At 42.7% G+C, this 23,669-nt stretch overlaps 1 protein-coding gene across 4 annotated transcripts in view; it reads left to right on the forward strand.

Moving 5' to 3' along the window:
• kcnab2a (potassium voltage-gated channel subfamily A regulatory beta subunit 2a) overlaps positions 1-23,669 on the forward strand; it is a gene marked incomplete at its 5' end in the record, with an annotated part of 90,936 nt that overhangs the window by 19,659 nt on the left and 47,608 nt on the right. Inside the window, one exon of one of the 4 annotated variants that reach the window (XM_079265336.1) lies at positions 11,891-11,959. The exons of the other annotated variants lie outside the window; for them this stretch is intronic. Of the gene's footprint in view, positions 1-11,890; positions 11,960-23,669 lie in introns of those variants that run through there. 4 annotated transcript variants of the gene reach the window in all.

The following is a 23,669-nucleotide window of genomic DNA, read 5'->3' on the forward strand; positions in this document are numbered from 1 at the left end:
ATTTTTTCTCAATAATTCCATACAATGACTGATGTATATGTAATCAAGGCATCGTTGACTTAATAATTGTTAATAGTTGCTTAAAACATTTAATAATAAGAAATAACTACAAAGAAATACGAATAAAATTGAATGTGATTGTCTGATTTGTTTGTTTTTTGTTAAATAAATCTAAGAAAACACTTTGAATCTCAATGGATTTTGTCTAAATAAAGGTTAATAATAATAGAGCTGAAATAGTGATAAATAACTGAAAAATAAATTTGTTGTTTGCTTAAAGTAAATGTCCACTTAATTTTCTTCTCGGAGTACACCAGAGTGCTACATTTTAAAGCTCATATTTAAAATAAAATTCTCGGAGCACACCCCCCACCTACTGACACCATTCTTTGGGTGCAGTGTATTACATACTGGGCATGTTCATTTTACCTTTTGGCATAATAGGGAATATAATATTCAGGTGTTTGTATGGAGCCTGCAACATATTGCACCCCCTTCCTCTCCGAGCTGTAGTCAGTTTGCTGCTGAGCCGTGTTCACTTGTATACGCAGTCAATCAACTTTGAGCCACTTTCAATGGAAACCCTGAAATCTTGAAGTGCGAGAAAGGAGTGTCTTGTCATTGAATTTAAAATGAGCACACTTGCTTCTTGCTTGCATTCCTCTGGCCCACTCTTACTTCTCTTTCACCATTTACAGCTCACTTCGAGTCACTGAATGCATGCTTACTCGAATGCTGACAGTGCGAAGGGAGGTGTGTGTGTGTCTGTGTGTGTGCGCGCAGAGGAAAGAGGGAGGGGCATTTCCTTTAATGCATATGCTCTTTTCAGTGACTCTCCACGCTCACACATTTATTTCTTCTCTTCTCTCCTGTCTTTCCTTCTTTCAGCCTGTTCCCACGTCCCTGTTCTGTCTGTCTTGTGTCACCCCCCCCCCCCCCCCTCCCCATCTTTTTTTGTATTTCTATCTTTCTCATGTCAGACATACACGCTCATCTCACTCCGACACATCATTTTAGTCACACAGGACCTCACATTCACCAGTCTTGTACCATCCGTTCGCTCACTGCTCAGTCTCTCGGATTTTGGCTCCCGGTCCTCCATCATAGCTACTGTATTCTGCATTTACTCCCCGGTTGTGCTCACTGCGTCAGGAATCAGCAGCAGACTGAGGTGGGGTCTGATACAATTTACAAGTATGATTTTATGTTTTGGCTTGATAACTGTATCAATATTTGCATTAACTTTAGTAAAGTTATTGACAGGACGAGACCAATACACTAACATTCACTGATTTATGTATTTTATTCAGTTTGTCTTTAGGTCAGGCACAACTAGCAGATAAGTAACAATAAACTGGTCTGATCTGAGGTGCAGCAGGAAGAGTATTACCTAAAGCTTGCTTCTTGTATGGAATAACTGTGTTCGCATGTCTGCTGTATGTTATTAAAGGTGAACTAATACACAAACCAGTGCAGATGCTGCACAATCCCATGGTGACCTGCTAGCTGTGCAGCATCAACTGTTTTCAGAAGTTCCCACAGTCCTGGGATGATTGGTAATCATTCATACATTGTCAGGAAGAAAAGATCAGCTCGGGATCCACTCAAGGGTTGTTGTGTTTTTTTTAGCTGAAGCCAATATTTGCTATTTCCTATCCTGCTGACATTATATTATATGTCTGCAGTCTAGTGGGACTTTTGCATATCACTGGTTAAATACAAATATTTAGATTATTTTTTATTTCTATAGCGCAACTACTTTCCTCCAGAATAGAGACGTGAGACTATTTTATGCTTCTCTCTTCCATTTCTTTAGATTATCTGACTGTTCTGACAGTCCAAAACTGTATCAGCAGCATGACACGATCACCTTTTCTGTTGTCAGTCTTGAGACAATCTGTCAATACTAGGGGTGTCACGGATCACAAACCTCACGGTTCGGTTCGGATCACGGTTCAGGAGTCACGGTTCGGATCATTTTTCGGATCAACAAAGAAAAGGGGAGGAGACAAACATAACTTTGCTTTCCATTTATTAATTAAAGAACTTCAAGAACACTTAAAGCAAAGAACTTTGGGCTATAGTCTTACATGAAAACAAAAATATTGAAGATGTCCAATTTGAAACAAAATGAAATAAATAAATAAAAATAATACATTCAAGAATTCTGACGTTCCTCCGCTCGCCATGACTTCACCGTTAAATGCTTCTAAGCTGCTCCGTTCACGTGAACACACTACTGCTTTATATCTGTTCACTGACACTCTGCATTGATATTCGGGGACTTGCTACTTGAAAAGGAACAGCAGCAGTAGAACTTTACACACTATGATGATTACACTGTAAAATAAAAATTACTCGATTGATCCTTCACCAGTGATCCGAACCGTGAGGGGTGATCCGAACCGGTGAGGGGTGATCCGAACGGGTGAGGGGTGATCCGAACGGGTGAGGGGTGATCCGAACCGGTGAGGGGTGATCCGAACCGGTGAGGGGTGATCCGAACGGGTGAGGGGTGATCCGAACCGGTGAGGGGTGATCCGAACGGGTGAGGGGTGATCCGAACCGGTGAGGGGTGATCCGAACGGGTGAGGGGTGATCCGAACGGATCACGGAGATCCGAACGGATCACGGATCGATCCGTGATCCGTGACACCACTAGTCAATACTGAATCTATACGCGTACATGTACCAGTCTGATGCTGAGCCAGGATCGTGTGGCTTTGTATGCTTTAATTAACAGAAGTTACTGACCAATTCCTCAGAGCCTGTAATTTTGTTTACTTAATGCCCGTCACTTGGCCTGTTCTCTGGGGTAATCCCAGTGAAACTGTAGTCCTAAAAGCCTAATGGCTTCTCCTCAGCAATACCCAGAGGACCTCAGAGTCAACTCGATATCGAGCTCAAAGTGAAACCAACTGCATGTAACCTCTTCAGTGTGATTAGTTCTGTTTTATCTATTTCTGGTTAAACAATAGGATCATGTAAATATACAAGACAACAATGGCTTGACTAGAATATTGAAATATGATTTAAAGATATTTAATTTGGAATAAATGTATTGTTAGGTCTACAAAAAAATCTTTAGAATAATCAATACATAGGTCGTTAGAGTAATCGACTGATCAAAAAACAATCGTTAGGCGTAGCCCTAGTGGACACCTACACTAACTAATGTAATCCGACATTAAAATTTTGAGGTTTTTGACAGTGAGTAGAAAGTATTAAGAAAATTTAGCCCGCCTCACAATTTACCATTTTAAAATGTCCTATTTTAATAGCCAGGTTGTTTATGGCTTGTAGTGTCCCGTAGCTTTTGCTCATCCATGAAATGAGGGAGAGAGATCTGTACAGGATTGGAGTAGCTTCTCTTCATCCCCTGCATTCACAAAATAATGGAGTTTAAATGCAGTTCAGCAACACAAACGACACAGTTTTAGTGACGAGTTAAACCTGAGGGATGATAGCAAAATAGAGTACAGTAGAAGGCAAAGACACAGTTGTTGTTTTTAAGGCTGGGTTTGCATCTTTCGCTGTGGCTCTCTGATGCTTGTGGTCAGTGTAGATATTATTATTGAAGTGCTGGTGGGCTACGACTAACAAAGTATCTGAAATGGAAAAGGATCTATAATTATAGCTGACAGCTTAATCTCCCCATGATAAACATCCTGCATCCCTAGTAGGGTTGGCTTTGACCACTTCCATCGGTGTGGATTATCTTTCTACACCATGACCTTGTGCAGCCATGAAGGATGGTGAGGATAGGGAATGATGGATGGAGGTTGCCATGCAGTGTTGTGTAATTATATTTTGGTATGTTTTTGGCCTTCAACCTATACCTTGGAATGTCACCAGGAGGGTGTGGGATAAAACTAATGGCCCGGTTGTTTCTTAAACCTCCCGGCTGGTATTGAGGAGGGCAAACACTCGAGCACCAGGGATGACCACAGAAGGATCACCATTCCCGTGTTCACACCAACGTTTAGCCATGCGTACAAAAGAGCCAGGACAAACATGGGGTCATAGTTCGCACATTTTTGAAGGCAACCTGTTGCAGATGGTGCACAATCAGTCACCCAGCTCTCTGCTCCTCCAGCTGGGCTTGGGACGCCTGGTTTATTTAGACTATTCTATTCTGATGATTTCTATTCTGATGATGACATCACGAATTCTATCCATGGAGTCCTCCATGGCATCGTTACTATGGATACCAGATTGAATGTTTATCTTTGAATTTATGAATGTAATGATTTCTCATGATCCTTAAAATATGGCAAAGAAATGAAACTATATGAAACCATATATATATATATATATAAAAATATAAATCCTCTTAAAATACTGATATAAATGATCGTGTAATGTTTTATGTAGTGGGGCAGACAGTAGATTAATCGTGCAATTTATGATACAAGCATGACATTTGGTGGAGTTGTTCTGCAGAGGTATCTGGTTAAACCTGCCTGATTGGCCATTCAAAAATCCAAGATGGCCGCTAATTGGGCCTCCCGGAAATTTGTTTTCTTAATAAAACTTTGTATTTCCCCGATTTGAATGATCTTGGTGTCTATTTGTAGGTAATAAAAGATGCTTTAATAATTACCCACAACTATAACACTGGAATAATGAATGTTCTGATGTCATTGGACATTTAGTGGAAAAATGAACGAATATGTGTCAATTAATAATTCAACTCTTTTATTAAAATCATTTCCTTCAACTATGTTCAAATTGAACATGACAAGAATATGATGTCAAACTGGACAAAACAAACTGTATGGCACTGGACACTTAATTCATCTAACAATAATACATTTGATATTAAAGATAAATGTGTAACTTATAGCACATGGACAAGCTTACCCATCAGCCTCAGGGACAAGCTTAGATGCTTGTCCCTGAGGCTGATGGGTCCACAGGGTCGCTGCTCCATGTTGTTTCTTCGAGCTGAGCCCCATGGGCGAAGGCCCGGCCACCGCTGACGAGCTCCCCTCCTGGGTCTGGCTCCGGGAGAGTGCCCCGGTTTCCCTGGTCCGGCCGAGGTGGCTGAAGTCTGTGGGCTGCTATTCATAATTTTTGAACCGCTCTTAGTCTGGGCTCTCCCCTGAGACCTGTTTGCCTTGGGAGACCCTACCAGGGTCCCCGGACAACATATAGCTCCCAGGATCACTGAGCCACGCAAACTCCTCCACCACGTTAAGGTGGCGATTCACGGAGGAGTATCAGTGTGTGCCTATGTGTGTCTGTGTGTGTGTGTGTGTGTGTGTGCGGGGGGGGGGGATAGGGTAGAAGTGTGTGTGTAGATAGGGTAGAAGTGTGTGTGTGTGTGTGTGTGTGTGTGTGTGTTTTACTGTCTGATGTTTTGACAGTAGGGGAGCCGGGCATTAGAAGAGTTTGACCCATGTCTTCTTCTTCTTCTGCTTGTTCTTGATCTGGCTCTGAAGATCTTCTTCGGTGGCCTGAAGAAATCACTTCTTCTGCTGCCAAAGAAGACGTGTGTGTGTGTGTATATGTGCATCAGTGTTTTACTGTCTGATGTTTTGACAGTAGGGGAGCCGGGCATTAGAAGAGTTTGAACCATGTCTTCTTCTTCTTCTGCTTGTTCTTGATCTGGCTCTGAAGATCTTCTTCGGTGGCCTGAAGAAAGCACTTCTCCTGCTGCCAAAGAAGACGTGTGTGTGTGTGTGTGTGTATATGTGCATCAGTGTTTTACTGTCTGATGTTTTGACAGTAGGGGAGCCGGGCATTAGAAGAGTTTGAACCATGTCTTCTTCTTCTTCTGCTTGTTCTTGATCTGGCTCTGAAGATCTTCTTCGGTGGCCTGAAGAAAGCACTTCTTCTGCTGCCAAAGAAGACGTGTGTGTGTATATGTGCATCAGTGTTTTACTGTCTGATGTTTTGACAGTAGGGGAGCCGGGCATTAGAAGAGTTTGAACCATGTCTTCTTCTTCTTCTGCTTGTTCTTGATCTGGCTCTGAAGATCTTCTTCGGTGGCCTGAAGGAGGGACTTCTCCTGCTGCCAAAGAAGACGCTCATTTTGGAACATATCTTCTGACTTTTTCCGGGCTACTTTGAGCCCGTTTGTCTCCGCTCTCTGCTCCTCCAGCTTGGCTTGGGACGCCCGGTTTCTTTTGGACATCTGTGTAGTTTCCTCTTCCAATGTTTGAAGAGTAGCTAGGTTCTTCAGCTGGGCATGATCGAGGTCCCTGCAGGTTTTTTGCAGGTGTGCATTGCAGGATGCCAGTTCCAAACAATTGAGATGCTCAGCTTCTAACTGATCTGCAGTCTTTTTCAGAACTGCCAAGATCTTGCTGGTCTCTGCTCTCTGTTCGTCCATCTGGCCTTCATGGGCTTCCTGGAATCTCTGCAGCGTCTGCTTAGCCTCCCTCTCCATTCTTCCAAAATCAGCTGTGATCTTCACCTGTGTCTGAAGTTCAGAGGCTTTTTCATTCTGGCTTACGAAGGAAGACCTCTCCTTTTGCCACAGTTGCTGTCTATACTTCAGCTCATTCTCAGCCTTGATAAAAGCTGCCTTGAGCTTACTGTTCTCATCTGACTGTTTATTAATTGTCATCAGACTGCGGGCCTTGAATACCTCCATCTCCTCCTCTGTGGTAGTTTTAGGCTGAACGTGACGAGCAGTCTGCAGCAGGTCCTGTGTTTCTTTCAGAGCTGCTGCGATCCTGTTCGTCTCTGCTCTCTGTTCGTCCATCTGGGCTTGATAGAAAGCATGGGCTTTTTCCAGTGTCTGTTTTACTGCTTTCTGCTCTTGTGCTCGAATGGAAGCGATGACCTGCACCTGGCAGTGAAAGTGGTCACAGTTGTTTAGCTGGCTTGCTTTGAGGGAAGACTTCTCCTCTTGCCATTGTAGACGACCATTTTTCAGCTCCTGCTTGGCGTTATCAAGATCCTCCTTCAGCTTACTGCTGACTTCCAACTGTTCATCAACTGTAGCCTGACAGAGGTTCTTGAATACCTCCATCGCCTCCTCAGTGGTAGTTTTAGGCTGAACGTGACGAGCAGTCTCCAGCAGGTCCTGTGTTTCTTTCAGAGCTGCTGCGATCCTGTTCGTCTCTGCTCTCTGTTCGTCCATCTGGGCTTGATAGAAAGCATGGGCTTTTTCCAGTGTCTGTTTTACTGCTTTCTGCTCTTGTGCTCGAATGGAAGCGATGACCTGAACCTGGCAGTGAAAGTGGTCACAGTTGTTTTGCTGGCTTGCTTTGAGGGAAGACTTCTCCTCTTGCCATTGTAGACGACCATTTTTCAGCTCCTGCTTGGCGTTATCAAGATCCTTCTTGAGCTTACTGCTGACTTCCAACTGTTCATCAACTGTAGCCTGACAGAGGTTCTTGAATACCTCCATCGCCTCCTCAGTGGTAGTTTTAGGCTGAACGTGACGAGCAGTCTGCAGCAGGTCCTGTGTTTCTTTCAGAGCTGCTGCGATCCTGTTCGTCTCTGCTCTCTGTTCGTCCATCTGGGCTTGATAGAAAGCATGGGCTTTTTCCAGTGTCTGTTTTACTGCTTTCTGCTCTTGTGCTCGAATGGAAGCGATGACCTGAACCTGGCAGTGAAAGTGGTCACAGTTGTTTTGCTGGCTTGCTTTGAGGGAAGACTTCTCCTCTTGCCATTGTAGACGACCATTTTTCAGCTCCTGCTTGGCGTTATCAAGATCCTTCTTGAGCTTACTGCTGACTTCAAACTGTTCATCAACTGTAGCCTGACAGAAGTTCTTGAATACCTCCATCTCCTCCTCGGTGGTAGTTTTAGGCTGAACGGGACGAGCAGTCTGCAGCAGGTCCTGTGTTTCTTTCAGAGCTGCTGCGATCCTGTTCGTCTCTGCTCTCTGTTCGTCCATCTGGGCTTCATAGAAAGCATGGGCTTTTTCCAGTGTCTGATTTACTGCTTCCTTCTCTTGTGCTCGAATGGAAGCGATGACCTGCACCTGGGAGTAAAAGTGGTCACAGTTGTTTTGCTGGCGTGCTTTGAGGGAAGACTTCTCCTCTTGCCATTGTAGACGACCATTTTTCAGCTCCTGCTTGGCGTTATCAAGATCCTCCTTGAGCTTACTGCTGACTTCCAACTGTTCATCAACTGTAGCCTGACAGAGGTTCTTGAATACCTCCATCTCCTCCTCGGTGGTAGTTTTAGGCTGAACGGGACGAGCAGTCTGCAGCAGGTCCTGTGTTTCTTTCAGCGCTGCTGCGATCCTGTTCGTCTCTGCTCTCTGTTCGTCCATCTGGGCTTGATAGAAAGCATGGGCTTTTTCCAGTGTCTGTTTTACTGCTTTCTGCTCTTGTGCTCGAATGGAAGCGATGACCTGCACCTGGCAGTGAAAGTGGTCACAGTTGTTTTGCTGGCTTGCTTTGAGGGAAGACTTCTCCTCTTGCCATTGTAGACGACCATTTTTCAGCTCCTGCTTGGCGTTATCAAGATCCTCCTTGAGCTTACTGCTGACTTCCAACTGTTCATCAACTGTAGCCTGACAGAGGTTCTTGAATACCTCCATCTCCTCCTCGGTGGTAGTTTTAGGCTGAACGGGACGAGCAGTCTCCAGCAGGTCCTGTGTTTCTTTCAGAGCTGCTGCGATCCTGTTTATCTCCGCTCTCTGTTTGTCCATCTGGGCTTGATAGGAAGACTTCTCCTCTTGCCATCGTAGATGACAATCTTTCAGCTTCATGTTGGCGTTAGCCTGAAAGAAGATCTTAAATATCTTCATCTCCTCCTCTGTCTTTTCGTGGACAAGATCGAGAAAAGTTTGAAGACAGTCTTCATTAATTTCTAGGAGGATTCTGTCCTTAATTTTTGTTTGGATGATCCTCGCCTCGCTGTCCAACAGTTCACATCTTGCTTGTTCCTCCAGGGAACTGAGGTAATAGTTAGTTGGATGTTCAACCTCTTCAGAAATTTCTTCCATCTTTGAACCAACTTGGTGTCTGGTGTGAAATACTGTACGTGAGTTTTCCATTGCAATTGTCAAGTGTGTATCAATCTTAATCAATTTGATGTCTGCTCTCAACTGTCTGCTCTCAACTGTGAGGCTATGTACCCCTGTACATAGCATGTACAGGGACATCTGTGATGTCATCAGCATTCTATCCATGGAATCCTTGTCATCAGAACAACATTCTATCCATGGAATCCTTGACATCAAAGGCACAGAATCCGTGATGTCATCAACATTCTATCCATGGAATCCTTGACATTAAAGGCACAGAATCCGTGATGTCATCAGCATTCTATCCATGGAGTCCTTGATGGCATCGTTACTATGGATACCATATATTTATATATATATAGATACAAAATAAAACTTATAAATCCTCTTAAAATACTGATATAAATGATTGTGTAATGTTTTATGTAGTAGGGCAGATAGTAGATTAATTGTGCAAATTATGATACAAGCATGAAATTTGGTGGAGTTGTTCTCCAGAGGTATCTGGTCAAGCCTGCCTGATTGGCCATTCAAAAATCCAAGATGGCGGCTATTTCTCAAGATGTCCACCAATTGGGCCTCCCGAAAATTTGTTTTCTTAATAAAACTTTTTATTTCCCCGATTTGAATGATCTTGGTGTCTATTTGTAGGTAATAAAGGTATCAGGGCAAATAGAAAGCATTAACGCCGACATCTCGATCGCATATTTTGCCTGAGTAACGGTCGATAACGCTCGTCATTGAAACTTGAATTCACACGATGACTGTTTAACTGTAACATGAATAAAGAATGGTACCAAAACATCCTCCGAGAGCAACTTCTCGCCAACACTGCAAATATTGACTCTTTGCATAAACCATACCTGCAAACTTGTCACTTTTCGGTGAAATTCACTTTTTTGAATCAAAAATATATCCTGATCAGAATAACTTTCATGACCATGAAACATGAGTCCCAGACACTAATGAGATGAGGTCAAAGAGCTTCAGGAAGAGTAGGCTGTCGCAGGGCTGAGCTGTGAGTGGAGGTGGGCCTGGATAAAGGTGGAGCTTCCTGCTGTCACAGTGTTTTAAATACAATGATAAGGCAGGGTATGCTAAATGCAGCCTCTGCTCCAAGGAGATGAACTACAGCAACAAGGGCTCACATGTCCTCTCATCAGCGTCGGAAATACACGAGGGCAAAAATGCCCCTAAGAAATATCATTTTGCCCCCGATATCACTGGGAGAGGGGCAAACAATGCCCCCGAACTTTCTCAACAAATAAAAAAATGGAGCGCTTCTTAATCAGACCTGTGACTGCGGTCAACTCAGCAGACACTTATATGTTAGTGCACCTATGCTGAAATCCACGGTAAACTCATTCAAACGTCGCAGATCGGGAGCGAGCGAAGGACAGTGAAAGTTAACGGAAAGATTAACGTGAGACAATATCCGGTTTCTTCAGATGAAACATCAGTTTTTCAGAATAAGATGCCAACAAAGTATAAATATTGCATAAGGGAAATGAGATTAAATGAATTATATTCACATTAAGTATAAAACATGCTACCTGCATCTCGTGAGTTAAAGGGAAAATACACCTAAAGTGTCTTTATGCTTTGATTTGAGGGTTGCTGGAAATGAATAATACCTGACTGACAGTCAATTAAGATATTTTACTCAGTAAAAACTCTGAACTGAATTTGTACCTTCAAATGGCACTTTTTTTATTCTTAAGGTGCTATAAAATTGTTTTTCTCAAATTCCACACAATGTCTAATGCATAAGTTCAGGACAAAAATGGGTAATATCACAATATTTGAGGTGCTACAAAAATATTTTTTCTCAATAATTCCATACAATGACTGATGTATATGTAATCAAGGCATCGTTGACTTAATAATTGTTAATAGTTGCTTAAAACATTTAATAATAAGAAATAACCACAAAGAAATACGAATAAAATTGAATGTGATTGTCTGATTTGTTTGTTTTTTGTTAAATAAATCTAAGAAAACACTTTGAATCTCAATGGATTTTGTCTAAATAAAGGTTAATAATAATAGAGCTGAAATAGTGATAAATAACTGAAAAATAAATTAGTTGTTTGCTTAAAGTAAATGTCCACTTAATTTTCTTCTCGGAGTACACCAGAGTGCTACATTTTAAAGCTCATATTTAAAATAAAATTCTCGGAGCACACCCCCCACCTACTGACACCATTCTTTGGGTGCAGTGTATTACATACTGGGCATGTTCATTTTACCTTTTGGCATAATAGGGAATATAATATTCAGGTGTTTGTATGGAGCCTGCAACATATTGCACCCCCTTCCTCTCCGAGCTGTAGTCAGTTTGCTGCTGAGCCGTGTTCACTTGTATACGCAGTCAATCAACTTTGAGCCACTTTCAATGGAAACCCTGAAATCTTGAAGTGCGAGAAAGGAGTGTCTTGTCATTGAATTTAAAATGAGCACACTTGCTTCTTGCTTGCATTCCTCTGGCCCACTCTTACTTCTCTTTCACCATTTACAGCTCACTTCGAGTCACTGAATGCATGCTTACTCGAATGCTGACAGTGCGAAGGGAGGTGTGTGTGTGTGTCTGTGTGTGTCTGTGTCTGTGTGTGTCTGTGTGTGTCTGTGTGTGTGCGCGCAGAGGAAAGAGGGAGGGGCATTTCCTTTAATGCATATGCTCTTTTCAGTGACTCTCCACGCTCACACATTTATTTCTTCTCTTCTCTCCTGTCTTTCCTTCTTTCAGCCTGTTCCCACGTCCCTGTTCTGTCTGTCTTGTGTCACTCCCCCCCCCCCCCCATCTTTTTTTGTATTTCTATCTTTCTCATGTCAGACATACACGCTCATCTCACTCCGACACATCATTTTAGTCACACAGGACCTAACATTCACCAGTCTTGTACCATCCGTTCGCTCACTGCTCAGTCTCTCGGATTTTGGCTCCCGGTCCTCCATCATAGCTACTGTATTCTGCATTTACTCCCCGGTTGTGCTCACTGCGTCAGGAATCAGCAGCAGACTGAGGTGGGTGTTTTGAAGAGCATCATTGCTAGGTCTGAGGCTACATTGCTTTAGTATCTCTCTTCCTCGCTCACTGCTTTCTCCTCCTGCCTTCTTTTCACATCGCTCCATCAGTGAGTCGGGATGATCGTACTTGTCTGTTCCTACAGGGGAGCAAATGCCGTACTATCTGCGTGCAGCAGAATTTTACATTGTCGCACACTATGCCAATGAGTTTCACATACCTACCTCTCCAGATCTCTCTGTCTCAGAGCTGTCAGAACGGTTGATTGTACTGCTGCCGCTACTGCATTGGAAACAGTCTTTGCATACATTATTACACTGGCATGTATTTTGCTCTCTCTCTGTTCTGGCTCTACTCTCCCCTGTCTGTCATGTTGTATGCATGCTCTGTCCTTTTGAATTCCTGCCAGAGACTTGACCATGCTGTAGGATTTATACAGACCCACCTTAAAATAGTCGGGGGGAGAAAGACTTGTCCGGGCTTGCACAGACATACATATGGGCATTACCACAGGAGGTTCGATTCCTTTTCACCTCAACTGCCCCACTGCTGCTGCTGCTGTTCCATCTGTTGCTGTTGCCACAGCTAGCGACACCCTGCAGCCAGGCTTTAGCTGTGGTGTGGTTGTGTGAGATGTGTGTTGCTGAGAGGTTGTGACAGTCATCTGTGCCTGCCTGAACGTGTTACCGTGTCATTTACATGTTTGTGCATGTGTGTGGGTGTTGCTGAAGCTGATTGTTGCAGGTCAGTTTCTTTGCATGCGTGCTTGCGTGCATGTGCTGGTGTGTGTGTGCGTGTGCGCGTGTGCGTGTGCGCACCTATCCTTTGGGCTCTGGTCCAAGAGGAGAGCACAGGAGAGGCAGGCTGCAGGGGTTGAGTTTGGTGCAGTAAGCTGTTGAATGCTCTGTAACAGGAAAAGGCTGATTCATGTGCTGGTGTGTCCTTTCACTGGGCTGGTACATCGATATTGCAGGAAGCATGGCTTTTCTGAATATGTCTGCAAGTCTTTTGTCCTTGAGAAGCCAAACTCTTGGCAAAGTTAGATTGCTGCTGTAGTTAATACTTTAAACGTAATATTCCTTTTCAACAAACAAGCTTATGATCAGAAATGTGTCAGTGTGACAAAGCTAGAAAAGTAATGAGGTTTTTCATTCTGTATTTGTTGTCTTGTGTTTTCGGTAAAGGCTTTGATGAGGCCCAACAAACGATACAACTGACAACACTTCAAACAACATGTATTCACAGAAATGGTCTGTAACAACAGATGACACCTGGAAAGGCAGATTCCTCTGGGATTTGAAGAAGTGCTTTGGTAAAGTGTCATGCCCGATGCTCGAAAACAAAGGAGACACTACTTCTTTGATGATGTCGCAATCATGCTGGATCTGGAGATTTAAAAGTGAAAGAAAAATCGTTTGTGCTGTGAGGTTTGCATGTTTCTGGGAAACCAACATATTTAGCATAAAACCTTGTAACAATGAGATGCTGTAGTTTATAGCCTTGATGAAGGGGGCAGCACACACTACATGACAGCCTGTTTACAGCGTTCTGGGTGATAGTTATGATGTTCAACTAGAAATCTCTGCTTTTTTACTTTTATTATTGTCATATTGTTTTTTTCTGGCCCAGTTGTCGTATGTTAGTATTGTGTGGCCAACTGCTTCTTAAACTACAATGTCTTTCTTGTATTTCTCTCAAAAAAAACTTCTTAGTTAATTGACTAATAGTTGTTGGTGTAAAACATAAGAAGTCACTTTAGGTGAGTTTCTCAGGTATTGAGTTGCATGTTGTTACGCAGACAGGAAAGACCTTTTCAAACTTAACAACATAAACATTCAAAATGGGCCCCTCTGTATATCATATTGCAGTATTTGCCAATGCAACATGTACAATGAGTAAACTAGAATGGCAATGAGAAGCTCTACAGACGGCTCAGCTGGTTAAAGTGGACGTGTATCTGTTTGGCATGTGACGTTTCCCTCAGCCCTGTCACAATGTCGGCTATGACCCTCTGTAGTTGTTACAGCTCGATGCACCAGTGGAAAGGTTTCCTAAACTGAGCTCTAATCATGCGGTTGAGATTTAGCAGCCGGCCTGGCTTCATTAGCCCTGTTTTGGCAATCCCAAGAGACATCACGGAATGACACACACACACACACACACACACACACACACACACACACACACAAGAACTGAGTGAATTGATCACACATTTGTTTAGCAGGTGTGTTATCCTCCTCCTTAGTTCCCATATTTTTTAATACATTTTTTGCTTCAGAAAATGGAGAAGATTCTGGTTGGAGTCTTTTCTAGTTGTAGGAGCTGCGTTTCAATTATAACTAACAATATCAAGGGCCTTTAAACACATGTAATCAATGAGCTGCCTATTCAAAAGTGTAAATGATGATTTAGCGTTTGCTGTTGACGTGTGTCTGACTTATGAGACGTTGTGCTGTTCGTGATGGCTGAGTTATTGAGGTCATGTGTGTATTTTCTACACATATTAATACTACTATTAGCATAAGTCTGGAGCCTGAGCACTGTGAGGATTTGTTGTGTTGATTCTTGACTGTTACTTTTAAGCACCAGCATTGAATTGTCCATTTAGTGTGCTAATCACTGAAATGTAACTGTTTGTTTGAGGCTAAGATGATTCACTTTACTCATTTTGGTTTAGTTCTGTGTGACATGCAAAAAAACGAGTGGTGTGTGTGTGTGTGGTCTGTGCCCCAGTCTTTGGGAGAATGGAGGTGTTAAAGGGCTAGTGTGTAACATTCCGGGGATCTATTCGAATAAATGTATTATAACATTCATAATTATGTTTTCATACCTACGCTTTCATACCTACTGATGGAGCGAGTTCTCTTCATGGAGTCCGCCATGTTTCATGTTTCTACAGTAGCCCAGAACGGACAAACCAAACTCTCACTGTCGTGAGAGCCTTTTTGTTGTTATGTGAGCTGCACAATATAAAACGGTGGTACTGCCAGCCGTAAGCAGACTTCAATTGCTCCTAAAGTGGTATTACTATGGTATGGATGGCCTCTGATCAAGGCAAACAGCGTTGCCATGGTTTAGCACTCAGCGGCTCACGTTACCACAGTTTTGGAAAGGGAGGAGAGCGTGGAGGGGTATTCAATTGTTTGTAATCCTCAAGCACACAACTAAATGCCACGAGATCCTACACACTGTCCCTTTTAAGATAGCGTGTGTCTTGATGTTGTCACTGCCCGCTCATTTTCCCATAGGTACATCCCTTAAACAGAACCAGGCTTAGTGGGGTTTTTTTCCCCCTCCTCCCGGGTTCTCCAGTTGGCCTCAGCACATGTGTGCTGAACCAGCTGGCCTGTCTTCTTAGTAAGGACTAAATGGTTCAGGAAAATAGACTGTTGAGGCTGAAATTTAAGCCGGTTTAATTCTGATCACACTTGACAAGGAAGACATGAGTGGGCCCAAATCTTTAGTAGTAACTCCAGGCACACGTTAACTTTTGTTGTTATTATACACAAATAAGTGACATCACCTCCCTCTGTTGGAGGATTGCCGGTCCTTGTATGATGTCTGTGCTGCAGTGAGAACAGAGGGCCGGCTGACCTGGCATATAGCTCTCAGACAAAGACGTGGGAGAGGCTGAAAATAGATTGATGGAAAGTGAAGGTCAGACGCCATTTTCAAACGGAAATGCTCTCAAAACTATCGGCTCTTTGTGTGCCCGTGATTTAAGTCTGCACACTCATGCGCTGTGTTAGTTTCACATTAGCCATGTTTCCATTCGATTGTCAAGGGAATTTTAAGCAAACTGTTGAAATGAGCTGGGCCTGTTTCCATCAACTGCTTTGGAGTGTATTCCATTCTGCTCCAGAATAGTTTGATTAGAAGTTGGCACTATATGGTAGGCTGCGCAAGGCTGTCATCTGCCAGTAATCAGAGTATATAAAGTGAAGGAAAACGGAAACAAAACAAGTCTTCTTGGCTGTCTAACTCTTCTACGAGAGAAAAATGGAGAGAGATCTTAAGGAATGTGTTTCAAAATGCACATATAAAATAAGTGAATGGAAACACAGCCACTGACACAAATCTCTCTGGCAGAGGATTTGATTTCCATTCAGCCTTAATGTAATTACTATAGTATTATATCTTTTATTTGATACACCTTGCGTGCAGTAAAGAAAAGTTCCACTTCAGCCTCCAGAACAGATTTATTGAGGCATGCATTCATTAAGGTGCTAGACACACTATTTAGTGGCTGTCTGGCTTGAATGTGTCACCATTTCTACAGCTTCACAACCTGGAAACGGTTGGACAGGTTGAGGTTATTCCACTCTTTGGTCATCCAGGCTTTGGTGATGATGATGTCTTCTTCTTAGCTGACAGGAGTGTAACCCCACCATGGTCATCTACCACTGAAGCCCACCAGCATCAGGGTTTGATGCAGTCTGTTCTACTGAGCAGTGTGACTTGCATAATTTTGAATTGCTTATTAGCTTGAATAAGCTTTTGGTATTCTCTCGCTTGATATCAACAAACCATTTTCTCCTTGAGCTTCCCTTATATGGTTTTGTTTTCAAGCTTTATATCAAATATATTGCTGTGCAATGTTGTGGTGCGTCTCGCATGTGTGGCTGTGAAAGAATTTGTCAATGTTGTTCGTAGAAAAACTCCTTTGGCCTCCTGCTAAGAAGTGGTTTCCAAAAGGCCTGAGACATGTGCTGCGTGGAGACTGTTGCTGGTACAAATAGGCAAGATTTTTGTACAAATAGTCTTTGTCTTGTAAATTGTTGCCATTTTCCTCTGTAGTAAATCACTGGTGTACAGCAGATTTATATCTTGAGATAGTATCTTTAGTTTTACTCTCCCAATCCTGTCACCTTTCACACAGACGTAAGACACACACTAGCCACACTTTACCTTCGTTCTTAAGTGTTTAAAAAGGGTTAAAAAGATAACTCTTATCCAGATTATTTTTGGACGTTGTTGGAATTGCAATAACAAAAGAAGAGATTATTATTTTATGTGTTGCACAAACGAGCAGGGTTTTGTTCCATTCATCACACTTGTATTTAATAATTCAGCTTGAACAGTGCTGTTTGTATAAATAGTAATATGTGCCTTAGCGATGTGCTCACAAAGTCTGCATTCATACTCTGCATTTGATTCTCTTGCAAGAAGTACAACATTAGAAAACTATTTTCTATATCACTAGCGGGGGAATGCTTATGTGTTTGTGTAAGCTACAATACATTTGAATGTTTACTGATAAGAGGAATGAAGGGGATGTGTTCTGAGACTAATTGTACAAATAATGGACTATAATGTATACAAAAAGGCACATTATTCAGCGATTTGGCAGAGGTAGATGTATTTACAGCAAAGGGCTACTACTGGAAACAGGTTGAGAGACAGATGGACAACCCTGTCGGAGGCAGAGAGAGACTGCTGCTGGAGATACAGAAGCAGAGAGACAATAATCAGAATACTTTATGGATACCCACTGGGTGAAATTTGTAAAGAGATGGATAAAGATGGAAAGAGTTCACTTGGACGGGACTTCTCCCCTTCAGAGTTATTTTTTTCAAAACTGAAAGAAATAAAGGTGAGCCTTGAGCCTTACTCTTTGCTAATATACAGGCATCAAACTTCTAAGAGTTACTCATACAATCTTATATTTAAAAAATGAATTGATAAACTCAGTTAACCTTCGCATGAGTCACGAATTGATTGGCTACGAACTCGGCGCCAAACACTTTGTTACGAAAAAATGCAACATGTACGTTTTCCCAGAAGACATAGAAAGACTCACGTGACTGAGAAGATGTTACGATAATAGAATTGCAACAACTGACCTCCAGCTGACACACACATTGGATGTTACCGCATCGCTGGGATCAGTATTTCACAGTTCTACACGTTGCCCACTGTCATCCTCCTGGATGGCCAAGGTTAAAGGTACAGTACAGATGGCACCCGGACACATTGCACTGACACACATGATCAAAATAAGCACTATTACCTTAATACACACGGAAGCCCGCTCGTCTCGGAGCGTAGCTGCTGCTGCCTCTGGCACGCAAACGTCGGTTGGTAAACAAACACTTTGAACTTCCACAATGATTGTCTGTGACACAGACTACGGCCAGGCCAGCGGCCATGAATTAAACAGCATGATGTTAACCCTTTTAGCCTCCGGAGACCTGGTGCTATTCTCATGCTCGGCCGCGGAACAACTATGGGTTTGTGTAGGTAGTCTGATGTGATGAGAGTGTGTTTGTGCAGAAAAAGAAAAGAGGGAGATGGACTATTGGTGTCAATCATCCTGTTGTCCTCCTATAGAAACTCAATTTGCTAGTAGCTACTATGTTAAAGCATGCTCGGATGGATCTATACACTAGTTATTGTGTGGATTCCTCATGTAGCCATTACGTTTGTACTACTTTTCGAAGGAAGGCTCAGTGTATTACATATGCTTGCTGCACTCCAGCTCCCGTGTCGGTACTCAGATTCTGTTTGAAGGCAATTCTCCGCTTCCACAACGCACATAAAAACAAGCCGGTAACCATCTGTTTGAGATACAGGAGTTTTGTGTTTACATTTGGCTTATTCAGTGATGCTACACAGAGTAAATTTACGAAGCAATTAGTTGCCATGCCCTCTGGAGTACACATGCTAGAGTCCCAAAGATTGGCGAATGATGTTTCCTCTCTGAAGCCACTCTAAGGAGCAGTGTTTTGTTATAAAAGAGCAGCTGCATAAGTGTCCCGAGGAGGTACGTGTGTGGGGAAAGTGACCCTGCCAAGTCACCCATGAGTGTGAGTCACGTTTGCACATATGTATGTGCAATTTATGCAAATATACCAGAGGGTTTTCTCTACTCTGCGTATGATTCTGGGGTCACAGTGATGGCTACAAGAGGACGCAATGCTGCAGACCGTTACCGTCTCACGGCTGATATCCACATTAAGGACCGTAGCCTCCCTCAGCTGGCATTTAAGGCCTGTGTGAATCACATGTTCTCTGTTAGACAGGCAGATTATCTGTGCTCCACAAATCTTTAGGGTTTTACTGCCATTTCAAAGGCACACACAGCGACCAGATGGACTTTTCACCTGGCCCATAGTCCAATGGCCTGTGTCTGCCAAGACCTTTTTGGGCATGTCTACAGTGACCAAACACCAATCCACATTCTTTGATATTGATATCGGTACGCTCTGATTAGGGATGTGCGCGATTCGTCGACTTGTCGATTAAATGTTGCTACCTTGCTAGTGAGCACCAGAAATATAAGTCTTACAATAATAATATTAATAATAATAATGGTTAAACTTGTTATTGTTTCATTAATGTACATATTGTCGTAAACATCAGACGGGCAGTAAATAATCCAGAGTAAGCACTAATCAGCCATCCCTTTTTTCAGGGACAACTATCTTACGTCTTGCGTAGACTAACAGCGTAAACAAAGGAAGTTGAAACATGTCTTTAAACTTCTACTTTTAAACAACCAGTTTAAATGATTAGCCCTAAGAGTTGCTGTGTAGTTGGCTGCACCAACAATACATCCCGAAATGCTGATTTCTTTCCCTTGCCACGTCCGAATAGATGGGCTATGGCTCCAAGGCCAGAAGGGCATCGCCACGGCCGCGCTCTCTTTTTGGGGCGCTGTCACAAATGGAGAGAAACAGGAAAACAGCAAACGGGTTAACCAAGGCTTTTTTGCCAAAATGATGCTGGTGACAGTTACTACTAGGGTTGCGTACCAACACCCGGTATTATACGGCCACCGGTGCTAGATGATTAAAGAACGGAGTATTGTGTGTGTCAGTGCATTGGTCATCATTGCCACATTGAGTGGGCAGAATAGCCGATGAGAATAGACTGAGTGAGGACTGTGGGTGGTTTTACTTTGTGTAAAATAACAGTGTGTCACAATGACTCAGTTTAATACAGTAATGAATTGACAGCCAATGTATGGGACGCTGTAGTACGGTGGACACAGGAAGTTAGGTTTTTGTTTGGCGGAGGAACACATTACCTCAGTGACCTTGCACTGGCAGGAATTTGTTTTCCTCATTTTTGAAAGATTATTTTTTACTTAAAGGTCACAGTGTTGATCATCTACAGCAGGGGTCTTCAACTAAAATTCCAAAAGGTCCAGATTGAGAAAATCTCCTCGGGCAAAGGTCCGAAACATTACAATAATATCTAACTCGCGTTATTTAGTGCAGCGAGTCTTTACTTTTAAGCGGCGCATCTTATACAGCTGTTACGGTACTTGTTCAGCGGTGCAGGAGACACCGACCAATGCGTTGTAAAGCTCAACCAATCAAATGTGAGTATTCTGACAAGTTTCCTGACTGAGCGAGGTTGACACACACCGTGACAGACGGGGGAGAGACGAGGAAATAGACACAAGAGCAGGAAAATTGCGCTAATCAGAGAGGTTATCTCACATGACGTTCTCCAAAAAGAGAAACGTGTTCTTTCCGAAAAATAATCCATTCAAATGAGACACACCGGTCGTACAAATTTCCAAGACTATGTGGCTGAGGTGTAATTCATTCAAGAGAAATGCAGATTTTCAAAATGGCTGTGTCACTGCAGTGCCGGTAGTACATGTCCAATGACGCAAGATGAGCTTAGGCACCTTTATACTTCTATGTAATATTACATCAGGTTTGTCCACACCGTGTAGAGGTTTAATCTTTGTACAGCTGATGAATAGAACTATAGTGGCTACAGACTAGAAACTGGGCTTCTAAAAAAATAAATAAACATTTTGGTACTGCCCCAACACCCCACTCTAACACGAAGCATACTTAGCTCCCCAGCTAAGCTGGGTAGAGGAGCTTGTCTATATTATTTCATCAACACAGCAGAGATCACAGCCAGTGGTGGTGTTTAAGTTATCTGCTGGATTTAGTTAAGGTGTGAGCAACGCTTTCCTTTGAGCCTGTGCAGATTGAAGAGAGCCATTGCAGCAGACAAGTTATTTAATACCGAACCTCTGGTGCTGGTTCTCAATTTATAGGATTGTACAAAACATTTCAATAGATTGTTTAATAATTTTCAAGGTATTTTATGCATCTAATGTCTTCACATACTGTATAAAAGCCCTCGATACCTCTCGTATTCTATTTCCCAGCGATACAGGATTCAATCTTCTCCTTCAGGGTGCTACTGTGTCACTCTGATGGAGGCTGACGGGGAAAACAGAGTGTGGTGATGATCACTATGGGTCTTACAGAAGAGCAAGCTGTCTCCGGATCCAATATTCCTCGAGTGCAGAATATGTCATCAGAAGTTTGGAAGTGTAACAGAAGTTAAAGAAGCTGTGGGGAGGGGTCTGTAAGCACTATTATCCTGGTTACCAGGTCTGAGAACACGGTATAAAAGGTCAGTCTAACGCCCTGATCCAACCTTAAGGTCCTTAGTCTTTTGTCTTGTCTATTTGAACACTTTCAGTTCAAATTCTATCAGCCAAGTGCAGATGTGTGAAGCTGGCACGAGACAGAAAGACTTCCTAAAATCACACTTGTTTCTCCAGCCCTGATTTTCATTGACTTTAGAGCTGGGATGGACCAAGAACAAGAGAAAGATGGTTTCATATTTCTACTGCAGTGCTTGGTGCTCCGGGTTCACTGCAGCATGTTCTATCCCTGCTGTGCCAGCAAAGGCTTTATTTCAGCTGCATAGGCCCAAACTAGCTGTGCACTCACTTGTGATTTTCTACTTACCGGTACTCTCTTCCTATTTCCAGGTGGTTTGTAAAACCTGACTTGTGTTTGCAGGACAGCGTTTCTTTAGAGCTTCTGTAGCACCGTGTTTTAATGTTAGGGATCGACTGTAAGTCAGCACAAGAGCATAAAGGAAATGTTGAGCAAGGACAAACAGTTTGCTGATTCATCTTCATGCCGTCAGTGATACAGGCAACCTGGGACCATACGTCTCATACTGCATCATGACCAGGTGGGAAGTATCCACTGCACTTCATGGGGAAAAGTCATGGCTTATTTATGTACTTTAAGAAAAGAAAAAGGCTCTGTCATTTCCATTTTTGCCTCATTGTTTGGGTCGATTTCTGGACAATTTGAAATACAGTCATCTGACAATTTTTTAAAAAGTTTTAAAATGTACAAATGCTGTTTTGCTGAATGGCTAGTGCTGATTAAAAAAACACCCGGACCAAAAATAATAACATGTTTTGATATAAATGATGTCTTGAGGATTACAACTTCAATGCATCTTGCCCTACTTTAGACCTTTGCAGCTGAACTGTAATCTCTGTAGTGCCAGTCCCACCAGCTGATGGGCACGGCTTAAAGTTTGACAATAATGTGTGATAAACCTCTGTGTGTAAAACAGCTGCAGCTGTCCTAGAATTTAATGATTCCTGACAGCAGAGCTCTCCGTTGTGCTTTTAACTTCTTTTAACTGGGGGGGAGGAGGATTTGTATCAGAAGTTTGCCATGTAAATAGGCCATTTATGCAAATTGCTGCTTGCTTTTTTTTTTCTCCGTTTCTGTAATCAAGAGCCCTCCGCAGCTTAACAGAGCGAAGACACAAACTGTCTGAGAATATAGATGGTACGTTACATGGATTCACATCTTTGTATGGGTTTGACTTTCATCCTTTGATAAATGTCAGTGAAGAAGAGGAGATTCCGTCTGAATACGGGTTTTAGCCTGACGCAGAGCGACGCTGGGTTGACTTCTCTCTGCCTGACTGGTCTCCCATGTAGGATATCCCCGGCAGTTCTCGTCTGTTAGCCTGTCTCCCTCTTCCGCAGCCATCTGCTTGGGTCTGTGTGTTGTTTCCTCGCAGCTGCCGACATACACAACACCGTGCTGTGCTTTCCAGGCCAGCACCGCCTGCTTGCTTTCCTTGCTCACATAAGCCCTGTCTCAAGAGGGAGTTCACTCAGGCGGGGCGTAGGTGGATTCATGGATGGAAGGCATGAAGAGCAGCCTTTTGTGACTCAAATTTGCATTTTGTTTGGAAGAGATTGAGGTGCGTGAGACGAGCTTAAGAGAGCTGCATGTCTTTCAGCTCGTCGGGTATGACGTGGCTCCATCTTCCCCTCTTTATTCAGCCTGTCTTCTTTGATTACCCCCCCCCCCCCTCTCCTGCAAGTAATGTAATACATATGTAGGACATGTTATAGCCTGATTCGATTTTTGAATCAGATATTAATATTTGACATTAATCATATCCTAAAATTTGTGACATACGGTACGGGTCCCATAGCTTAAGTTAGCAGGGCATTTGATGATATCGGCCAATATTATTGTGAAATTTACTAAAATCTGCAGTAAATTCATACAAAAATCCATTTTTGTGGTTTATAATGGTAACCAATGAGTATGTTCATAGTGAGGTACTAGGTTCTTAGTTTCCCTGAAAGCCCAAATAGGCGCTTCAAATTCAAGTGATCAGTAAAGTTAAAAATAATTGATAAACCAGAACACTTCTTCTGCTGAGTTTGAATGTGTGAACACCTAAAAGTCCCATGATGATATTGTTTTCAGAAACATCTAAAACCAGATGACAGACGAGTTGTTTACATATTCTGTGTGTAATAAAGCACTGTTGAGTTATTGCTGTTGCAGAGACATCTCTGTCCAAGTCTGCACAAACCATCCCTGTGATTAATAGAATTGCCTGCTAAGTACTGAGAAGTGCAATAGTGTACTGGAGCACTTCAGGGACACAGCT

This window comes from Melanostigma gelatinosum (genome assembly GCF_949748355.1).
Source record: "Melanostigma gelatinosum genome assembly, chromosome: 3".
In the NCBI taxonomy this organism is placed as follows: domain Eukaryota; kingdom Metazoa; phylum Chordata; class Actinopteri; order Perciformes; family Zoarcidae; genus Melanostigma; species Melanostigma gelatinosum.